We start from the raw sequence: 10000 nt of genomic DNA on the forward strand, positions 1-10000 counted from the left end.
CAGAAGAAGATGGCCCTTCCTTCCTCTTCCTCTTGACTCACAGGTGGTACTCTATCTACCTGCTTCCCAGCCCACCTGAGCCACCCCCCCCCTTCACTTTACGCTCAATTACAATAAATAAATGAATGACTACGAAGTTTCTAGTTGGTTCATTGACTTATGTTGTTTCTCTCTGTGAGCTAATTTTTACCACTGCCCACTCGTGTGTGTGTGTGTGTGTGTGTGTGTGTGTGTGTGTGTGTGTGTGTGCGTGCGTGCGCGCGCGCGTGCGCTTGGGACTGGAAAAACAGCCGGTATACTCTTCAGGCAGGTGCAAGATCTCTGGGGTTCTGTTTGTTTGTTTTTCTTTTTCTTTCTTTCTTTCTTTCTTTTTTTTTTTTTTTTTTTTGTTCTTGTTTTGGTGGTGGTGGTGGTGGTGGTGGTGGTGGTGGTGGTGGTGGTGGTGGTGGTGGGTCGTGTTTTTCCACTGTGATTTGTTTTAAAACTCACTCCATTTGAAGATCTGCAAGTGACCTTCAAGATTTACTTGGGCTTCTTAGAAGAACCTCTGGTTCCTCTCTCTAGTCTTCTTCGGGCAAATTCAAATTGACCCCTCTGAGGAAGGCTGTAAGTTCTTTTTATATGCCACCCCCCCCCTCCCCGATTATTCTATTTTCTTTAACTGGTATTCTGCCTCCGTATGTGAGAGTTCCCTAAAACTGGAGTTACAGAAGGTTGCGACCCGCCTGCAAGGTGGGTGCCCCTTGACCATCGCTCTTCTGGGAGTGTAGAGTAGAGGCATTCATTTTTCTCCCCCTCTGGGTTTGCAGGCTGGATAATGGTTAGTATCCACTTCTCCCTGAACAAATCTGAGGGTGACTCTTCACAGCTAAAGGATCTGCCTTCATTCACAGTTTCCCTCCTTGAGATTTGGGGCGGGCTGCGGGGAAGGGGGTCGATCGATCGATCGATCGATCGATCGATCGGCGGGGTGGGGGTGGGAGGGGAGGATCGGCAGGGCAGATGGGGAGGGAGCGGAGTCTTCTTTCCCAGTGGAGAGACAGGGCCTCCAAACTGCCTCTGCCTCTCAGGCAGGCGTGCACCACCACGCCCGGCTCCGGTTCGGTTCGACATATTCAACCGATATTTAATTTCTAGGGAAAGCTTGACCGGAGGAACTGGAGGGAATGGCTCAGTGGTTAATAGCACTGGGTACTCTTCCAAAGGACTCAGGTTCAATTTCCAGAACCCACGCGGCAGCTCGTCTGTAACTTCAGTTCTATCTAGGTGATCGGACACATAAAATAAAAGTATAAATAAATAAATTATTTGGGGTTGGGGATTTCCCTCAGTGGTAGGTAGATCGCCTGCTTAGCAAGCGAAAGGAAGGTCCTGCCTGGGTTGTTTGGTCCTCATCTGGGGGGTGGGGGTGGGGAGATAGATAAAAATAAATAAAATAAAAAAAAAATAAAGCTGAAATTATGGTCTCCAACACCCAACACACACACACACACGCACGCGCGCGCGCACACACACACACACACACACCTTTCTCATCTTATCTTTGATTTTCTGGTTTTAAATAAGCACACCCCAGGGACTGATGAAACTGTAAATTGCAAGAATTGCCTGGGGTTTCCAAGAAGACTGACTGACTGACTGACTGACTGACTGGCAGGAGCCTCCTGAGACTACTAGCTCTGCTGGAAAATCTACCTAGTATGGAGGATGGCGTCTCATAACCATATAGGCGGCTCCCCTTTGTCCAGCTGGGAGTGAGTGGTTGGATAGGCAGGAAAACAGAGTCAGCAAAGTTCAGCTGTGTTATTTGTCGGGGGTGGGTGTTCCCATTACCCCAAACTCCTCCTTGATCCTCTCCACCCACCCAAAATCTGCCCGGGGCCTGCCTGCTTACATTATAACATTATACCAGTGAGAATCTGCTGGAGAAAAATGATATTTCCTTCTCTGGTGGTTGTCATTTCGAGATAATTTCTGGGTCAGAGATATAGGGGGCTTGTCTCTCGATTTTCCCTCTCAGAGCTGGGGCCCAATCTGGCCTAGACTTATTGCATGGCCCGGATTCACCCCCCCCCTTAAATATTTAAAAGCAGGCACACGCAGAGAGGCATTTGAAAGAGGTCTTTAAAGGTAGTTAGTACTGTGTACTTTTCTTCATTTCATTAATAAAGCAGATTCGGATTGCTTGTGTAGAGAGAAAATATTTTTCTGCCTGCCTGCCTGCCTGACTGCCTGCCTGCCTGCCTGCCTGCTTGCTTTTCTCCCTCTCCAAGTGGGTTTCTTAATGAGTGGAACAGGGAATGTCTCTGACAGGAACTCACTTGGGGGTAGCAGCCTTGCCAGGCCACAGAGGAGGGCAATGCAGACAGCCCTGATGAGATGGGATTGGGAGGGGATGAGGGAGAGGGCTACAGCTGGGATACAAAGTGAATAAACTGTAACTAATATAAAAATAAAAATTTTATTAAACAAACAAACAAAAAATAGGCTGTCCTCGAACTTACAACTGTCTCCTTTTATGCTGTCATAAAAGTCGTGTGCCACCTTGCCTGGCTTCTTTTCTTTCCTTTTTCCTTTTTCCTGGCCTGGGCCTTTGGTCCCATCCTGTATTTTTATTATGGTCTGGGTGAACCCACGGGTAAAATGAAAGTTAAAGAGAGAGAGAGAGAGAGAGAGAGAGAGAGAGAGAGAGAGAGAGAGAGGGAAATCCAGCTGAGTGGGGTGGTTGGTTTATGGTTTAAGTCACAGCGCTACTGGAGAGGCGGAAGCAGGCAGATCTCTAAGGCCGACCTGGTCTACCGACTGAGTTCTGGGGCAGTGGAAACCAATCCACAGAGAGACCCTGTCTCCTCCGGTGCACCGAAAAAAGGGGGGTGGGAGTGATTCAGGGAACAGTTTCCTCTCATTAATACACAACTAAGAGCGGTCCCCACCAAATAAAACAAAACGGGGTAAAAAAAAAAAAAAAAAAAAAAAAAAAAAGAGTCGTCCCTTCTGTCCCCTGGGAGAGGAACAACAAAGTTCTTTAGAATTCCTGGAATGCGGCCCCACCGGTTTAACACAGCAACGATGGGTGTGCCGCTGAGCTGAGGGAGGAGTGAGTGAGCTGGAGGTCCCCTCCTCCTCCTCCCCCCCCTTCCCCCATCCCCCCTCCTCCCCCCCCCCCCCCGCCCACCCCGGCCCTTGCTCTCTTGCCTGGCCTTATTGCAGATTTTTTCAAAAAATATGTGGAAGAAGTGTACCTCTATAACAGAGTGTGCTGTTGTTTTTCACATTCTGATGGTTCTGTAATCTCTGACTGATCATGATTTTTCAAAGAGTTTCTGACTTCATTCCAGCAATTTGCAAAACCTTCCTGGGGCTCGGGGGAAGATGGACTGCTGGGAGCTCTTCGAACCTCCAAATGCCGAGCGCCAAAGGGAGATGAAACAAATTAATGACGAAGGACGTGCATTCCTTCTAGGTTTAGTCCAAGGATGAGGATACGATGAGAGAGATCATCTGAATATCGAAACAAAGAATATATGGCTACCCATACGAGACAGACACCTGTATTTTAGAAAAACTTTGACATTAAAACAAAACAAACAAACAGACACAGAAACCCCTCTTACTCTGTAGAAACAAACCATCACAGAGGTTTAGTGTCGCTCGCTCTTTACTCTGATTTTTAAAAGAGAGAGATACCATGACAATCAGAGGGCTCCCTGTAAATACAGTAGGGATAGAGACATAGAGCAGGATTAAACACCCCTCTCTCCCATGTCTCCTGGCTGACAACACCGTTTCTTGACCCTGAATCTGAGAATCCAGGGTTCAGTTCCCTCTAACTCTTTTCCTTTAGAGCTTTAGAGGCTCTCTCCACAACCAGAGGCCCATGGCAGTTTAAGAGTTAAATTATATAAAGATTATATAAAGAGTTTTTTGTTTTTTGTTTTTTTTTTTTTTTTTTTTTTGCCACAACCAGCAGCCCCAAGTAGCAGCAGCCATCATCAGGTCATCCCTGACTCTGACACCTGCCTTGTCTGCTGGAAGATGGTTGGTCTCTGGCAATAGATTGTTTAGCAAGGTTAGGGAAAATCTTACGGAACAATTTGAAGTTCACTCTTACTAGTTGAGCGAGGAGCTCTTTCTTTCTTTCTTTCTTTCTTTCTTTCTTTCTTTCTTTCTCTCTCTCTCTCTCTCTCTCCCTCCCTCCCTCCCTCCCTCTCTCTGTCTCTCTCTCTTTCTTTCTTTCTTTCTTTCTTTCTTTCTTTCTTTCTTTCTTTCTTTCTTTCTTTCTTTCTTTCTTCTCTCCCTCTCAGCGTGTGCGTCTACCAAACTTACACAGAGAAACCCCATCTCAAATGAGCCGAAACTAAAACAAAACAAAACAAAACAAAAAACAATTGAAATAAAAAGATTATAAACTTCTGCTTTGAACTCATCATGAGCATACGGATGAAACTATGGGCCAGGCTGGACACACACTAAGAGATTCGCCTGCCTCTGCCTCTCAAGTGCTGGAATTTTGTGTTTGCTTGGTTCGGGTTTGGGTGGCTTCCCTAGGTGCTGTGCTGGAAATGGTTGGTCTGGAAATGGTTGGTCTCTAGCAATAGATTGTTTAGCTAGCGAGGCTGGGTAACTGTGCTTTTTGTCGGTGGCTCCGACGTAGAAAATCTTAGGGAACTATTTGGAGTTCGGAAAAGTTTACTTTTGTTACTCCCGTCTCCTTCCCGCCGGCGCTTGCTGCGCGGGCTGTGTGTGCGCTCTGCTGTGGCCCGAAGCTGGCTGCTGCTGTGTGAGTCAGGTGACCTCGGACGAGTTGCGCTGCCCGCGCTGGCCACTCGCTCAAAGCTCACTCACCCTGCCCGGCCTCTGTCCCCTGGTCATCCTCTGAGGCGCTAGCCGCACCGCCCCTGGCAGGCAGGCAGGCAGGCAGGCAGGCAGGCAGGCAGGCAGGCAGGCAGGCAGGCAGGCAGGCAGGCAGGCAGGCAGGCAAGAAGCACCCGCTTCCCCGACACCCCCCCCCCCCCAAGCCCCATCGTGGCCGCTGCTGGGTCGTGGACCCCTAGCCAAGCTCGTGGTTCCCTGCTCAGGGCAGTTTGAACTGCTACCTAGGACTTGGGCTCCTGCTTGGCCTGTACAGGCTAGCTGCTGGATTGCTGATACTTGGATTGCAGTTCTAACAACGAGTACATCCACTGCTGGTTAGAAATGGCGTAGATATTTACATTCGCATTCGCTGACCGTCTACCTCTTAACATGCTGCTTCTCGGTTAGATCTCATCGGTTCAACTTCCGTTCTTTGGCCTTTAAAATAATTCACTACGGAGCCCAGACCGTCCTCGAACTCCTGATCCACCCCCCCCCGCACCTCCCCCTTCCCGGGGCAGGCATCGCTCTGTCACCGTGCCCGGCTGCATCCTTTCAGATTTTCCCAGACAGCTGGGCGGTGATCGGCGTGTTCTTATCTGTCATCCATTCGATTTTAAGCTTACACTAAAATTTAGTTACATTTAGTGGAAAAAAAAAAGTTCGTTCCCTCCCTCCCTCCCTCCCTCCCTCCCTCCCTCCCTCCCTCTCTCTCTCTCTCTCTCTCTCTCTCTCTCTTTCTCTCTCTCTCTTTCTTTCAAATAAGCCCAAACAGAATGGTGGAGTTCTAGGACTACTACGACGAGAAACCCCTGACTGTACAGGAATCAATCAAACAAACAAACAAACAAAACCAGGATGCCAGCACTTGGGAGGCAGAGGCCAGTCAAATAATAATAATAATAATAATAATAATAATAATAATAATAATAATAATAATGTGTTGTTCCAGCACAATCAATTGTATTTTTCCTTTTATATTTTAATGACAAATAATAAAAATTAAAATTAACATGAATGATTCATCAGTTCATTACAGACTTAGGTTTGCCCTGTCGTGACGATATGCTTTTCAGTTTGTTTGTTTGTTTGTTTGATTGCTTGCGCTACCATGCATGCCTGGCCTATGTTTTGTTTTTATTTCTTGTTTGGTTGACACAAGATTTTGAGACGATGTCTCCCTGTATTGGCTGTCTTTCATACCGAGTAGATGCCTTGACACAGGTTTTCTCATGCCTTGAAGATATCTCTAGTTCTTTTTTATTTTAGGTGTGTGTACTCTCAACCGCTGAGCCCCCAAATTTATTTATTAATTTATTTATTACTTGTTCAGTTATTTATTATGTAGCTATTTATAAAATTTGAGATAAGCTCTCTCTTCATAATCTCTCTCTCTCTCTCTCTCTCTCTCTCTGTATGTCTGTGAGAGACAGAGAGACAGACAGACAGACAGACAGACAGAAACAGAGACAGAGAGCTATATTTTAAAATTAAAGAAGGTAATGAATTAAAAACGAACAAGCTTGTTTTTTTGTTTTTGTTTTTGTTTTTGTTTTTTTTTTTTGGTTTTCAGGTTTTCTTTTTCTCTTCAGATAGGGTTGTCTGGAACTCACTCTGGAGACTAGGATGGGCTCAGACCCGGAGGAGGTTGGTTGACTGGCATCTGAGGCCCCAAGTGCTGGAAGTCTGTTTTGTTTGGTTTTCTTTTCCTTTGCAGTAAGTGGTGTCCCTGTGTAGTGCTGGAACTCACTCCGGAGACCGGACTGGACTCTTCCTCTTCTTTTTCCTTTCCTTTTCTTTCTGGTTTGGGTTTTTGTTTGGCATGCAGTGGCTATCCTGCCACTAGCTCTGGAGACCAGTTTGACCTTGAAACAGAGAGAAAGCCTGCTTCTTCTTTTCTGTTGTTGTTTTTGTTTCTTTGTTTGTTTGTTTTTTTTTGTTTTTTGTTTTTTTTTTCTCCTGACCCCGATCCCAAGTCCTGGGTCTGTGCAATGGTGCCGAACCAGTTGGCTGTCAGCCTTCTTGTCTATCCCTCTAGCTTGTTGATGAATTGTTCTTGCTTGGTTGTTGTTTTTCTTTTTTAATATTATTATTTTTTTTAATATTAATCACAGGTTATTTACTTTTTATCCCAGCCGTAGCACCCCCCCACCCCGCCCTAATTTCTTGGTTGATTTTAACTGTATTATTTATATTGTGTGTGTTTTTGTTTTGCCTGCCAACCTGCCTGTCTTCCTGCCAGTATCCTTACAGCCCCAGTTTGTAAGTTTCACATTTAGAGTTAGAATTTGTTCGGAGAGATAAGTAATGTGCAGGCCTGTACTGCCACCACCAGCACAGACTCTAATTCAACGTGTTTGTGTGTGTGTGTGTGTGTGTGTGTGTGTGTGTGTGTGTGTGTTTGCTTGTTTTGTTTATTTATCCATTCATCCATTCTTTTGTTTACTGGTTGTTTTGTTTTTTTCTGCTTTTGTTTTGTTTGTTTGTTTGTTTGTTTGTTTCCAGCCTTGGTAGCCTTGGTTTTGTAGACCAGGCTGGCCTGGAACTCAGAGAGATCCACTTGCCTCTCTCTGACTCCCCGAGTCCTGGGATGACAGTCATGTGCTACCATGCCCGGCCTATGTTTTAATTTCATTTCTTGTTTGGTTGACACAAGTTTTTGGAGACAATGTCTCTCTGTATTGGCTGTCTTTCATACCGAGTAGATGCCTCGGCACAGTTTTTCTCACCCCTTGGAGACTTCTCTAGTTCTTTCTGATTTTTTTTTTTTTTTTTAACTTATTGGTCTTTATTTCATGTGCGTTGATGTGAGGGTGTCAGAAGACCTGGAACTGAAGGCCCTGAGCTGCCATGTAGGGACTGGGAGTTGAGTGTGGGACCTTGAGAAGGAAGACCAGACCATGTGCTCTTAACCACTGAGCCATTTCTCCAGCCCCTGAATTTGTTTGTTTGTTTGTTTATTATTTGTTCGGTTATTTATTATCTAGTTATTTATTTGAGACAAACTCTCTCTCTACATCACTTCTCTCTCTCTCTCTCTCTCTCTTTCTCTCTCTGTATGTCTGTGAGATACAGAGAGCTAGCTATATTTTAAAATTAAATAAGGGAACGAGAAATTAAAAACAAACAAGCTTTGGTTTTTTGTTTGTTTGTTTTGTTTTGTTTTGTTTTAGTTCACATATATTTTTTTCTCTCCAGATATGGGTGGCTGCCCTGCCACTCACTCTGGAGACCAGTCTGGCCTTGAAACAAAGAGAAGGCCTGCTTCTGCTGTTTTTGTTTTCATGCTTTTTGTTTGCTTGTTTGTTTTCTTCTAGGCAGTGAAGCAAGGGTGGGGGGGGGGGGTAGAAGAGAAAGAAAGACACACATCACACACAGAGATCCCCCCCTCTCTCAAACACACACCAGAGAGAGAGAGAGAGAGAACTAAAGATATGATAAAGAATATAAACCAGAAGAAGAAAAAAAAAAAAAAAGCCTGATTCCTGGAATTAGAGAAATACAAGGAAGACAAGCTGGGTGTGGTGGTACATTCCTTTAGGCCCAGCACCTTGAAGGCAGAGGCAGGCAGATCCCTGGGTTTTAAGCCTGCTTTGCAGATGGTATCCTTTCTCGGGAAACCTTGTTTCACATAACCTAAAAACAAAACAAAACAAAACAAAAAACTAAGTAACTAAGTAAGTGCATGAATAAAATAAACAAATCATAAGGAGTGACTGTCATGGCGTTCTCTTTGTTATTCTCTTTCATGTTATCATTCTGAGGAATGATACATACATTAGTATGTATCCTGACACCATAAACAAGTGTTGTGTGTGTGTGCGCGCGCGCATACTGAGCTTTGGTTAAAAGGCTTTCTTTGCTTTCTGCCAACATTCGACATGATTTCATGGCTAGAAAACCACCCAGCGTGGCCAGAAGTAACATTACCACCGTATCCCACGTGCTTTTGTTTCTAGAAGTGATAAAGCAAATGTTTGGACAGTGCGTTCAGGAGCAGCTGTACATTAGTGTCCCGACATGTTCAAAGATGTGCGTGTGTGAAAACACCTTAAAGAAAAGTTAGGTGTCTTCTTGGAGTTGATTGTTTCTCCCAGAGACAACGTTCGGTCAACTGCTTTAACAAGCTTAGGCAGACAGAAGTACATGTTCTGTACCATTCACGGTGCTTTTAACAAGAGATGTTCTTACGACTTGACTCTCCGGACGCTAACGAGGTTATCGATGTATGACTATTTCCTAAACGGATGTTTGGAAGGTGCAGTTTAATTTAAGATTAAATTGAATGGACAATAGGATAACAAGAAGCTTCGGTTTTTGTTTTGTTTGTATTTTTTTTTTGTGGGGGGGGTGTTTCTTTTTCTCTTCCACAGGGTTTCTTTGATATATGCATGGCTGTGTGGTTTTTAAATTTTAGTTAATTTGTATTTATTTAAAATGTGTATTTATTTGTATGTATTTGTATTCATAAACTCATTTAATTTATTTAATTTCGGAAGAGGTCAGTTCTATACTAGACTACGCTGTCTGTGTACACACAGAAAGATAGAGAGTGTGACAGAGAGACAGAGAGTGTATCAGAGAACTGTATTTTAAAATTAAGTTGAAGGGAAAACTATGTCACCAGAAAGTAAAAACAAAGAAGCTTTTTTTTTCTTTTCTCTGTTTCTCTGAAACAAGCATGGCTGTGTGTGTGTGTGTGTGTGTGTGTGTGTGTGTGTTTAATTTGTGTTTTCAAAGATGCCATGTGGTCAACAGCTGAGCAAATTTAGGAATTTAGCCAAATTAGACTATACCCCTCTTTCCCTCTCTCTCTCCCCAGCCCTGCAAGATTATAAACTTCTGTTTTCAACTCATCATGAGCATACGGATAAAACTATGGGTCAGGCTGGACACACACTAAGAGATTCGCCTGCCTCTGCCTCTCAAGTGCTGGAATTTAAAGTTTACTTTTGTCTCCTTCCCACCGGCGCTTGCTGCGCGGGCTGTGCGCTCTGCTGTGGCCCGAAGCTGGCTGCTGCTGTGTGAGTCAGGTGACCTCGGACGAGTTGCGCTGCCCGCGCTGGCCACTCGCTCAAAGCTCACTCACCCTGCCTGGCCTCTGTCCCCTGGTCATCCTCTGAGGCGCTAGCCGCACCGCCCCCGG

The 10000-nt window shown here is 44.9% G+C and overlaps 1 long non-coding RNA gene across 1 annotated transcript in view; it reads left to right on the top strand.

Annotated features, from left to right (window-relative positions):
* Positions 1 to 136, top strand: part of LOC132652006 (uncharacterized) — a 750-nt gene extending 614 nt beyond the window's left edge. Inside the window, exon 2 of the long non-coding RNA XR_009589510.1 lies at positions 1 to 136. This exon is cut by the window's left edge and continues 182 nt beyond it. This is a non-coding gene — a long non-coding RNA (uncharacterized LOC132652006).
* Positions 137 to 10000: the final 9864 nt, after the last annotated feature.

The sequence above is a fragment of the Meriones unguiculatus genome, unplaced genomic scaffold (assembly GCF_030254825.1).
Source record: "Meriones unguiculatus strain TT.TT164.6M unplaced genomic scaffold, Bangor_MerUng_6.1 ChrUnknown_unordered_Scaffold_160, whole genome shotgun sequence".
Classification (NCBI taxonomy): domain Eukaryota; kingdom Metazoa; phylum Chordata; class Mammalia; order Rodentia; family Muridae; genus Meriones; species Meriones unguiculatus.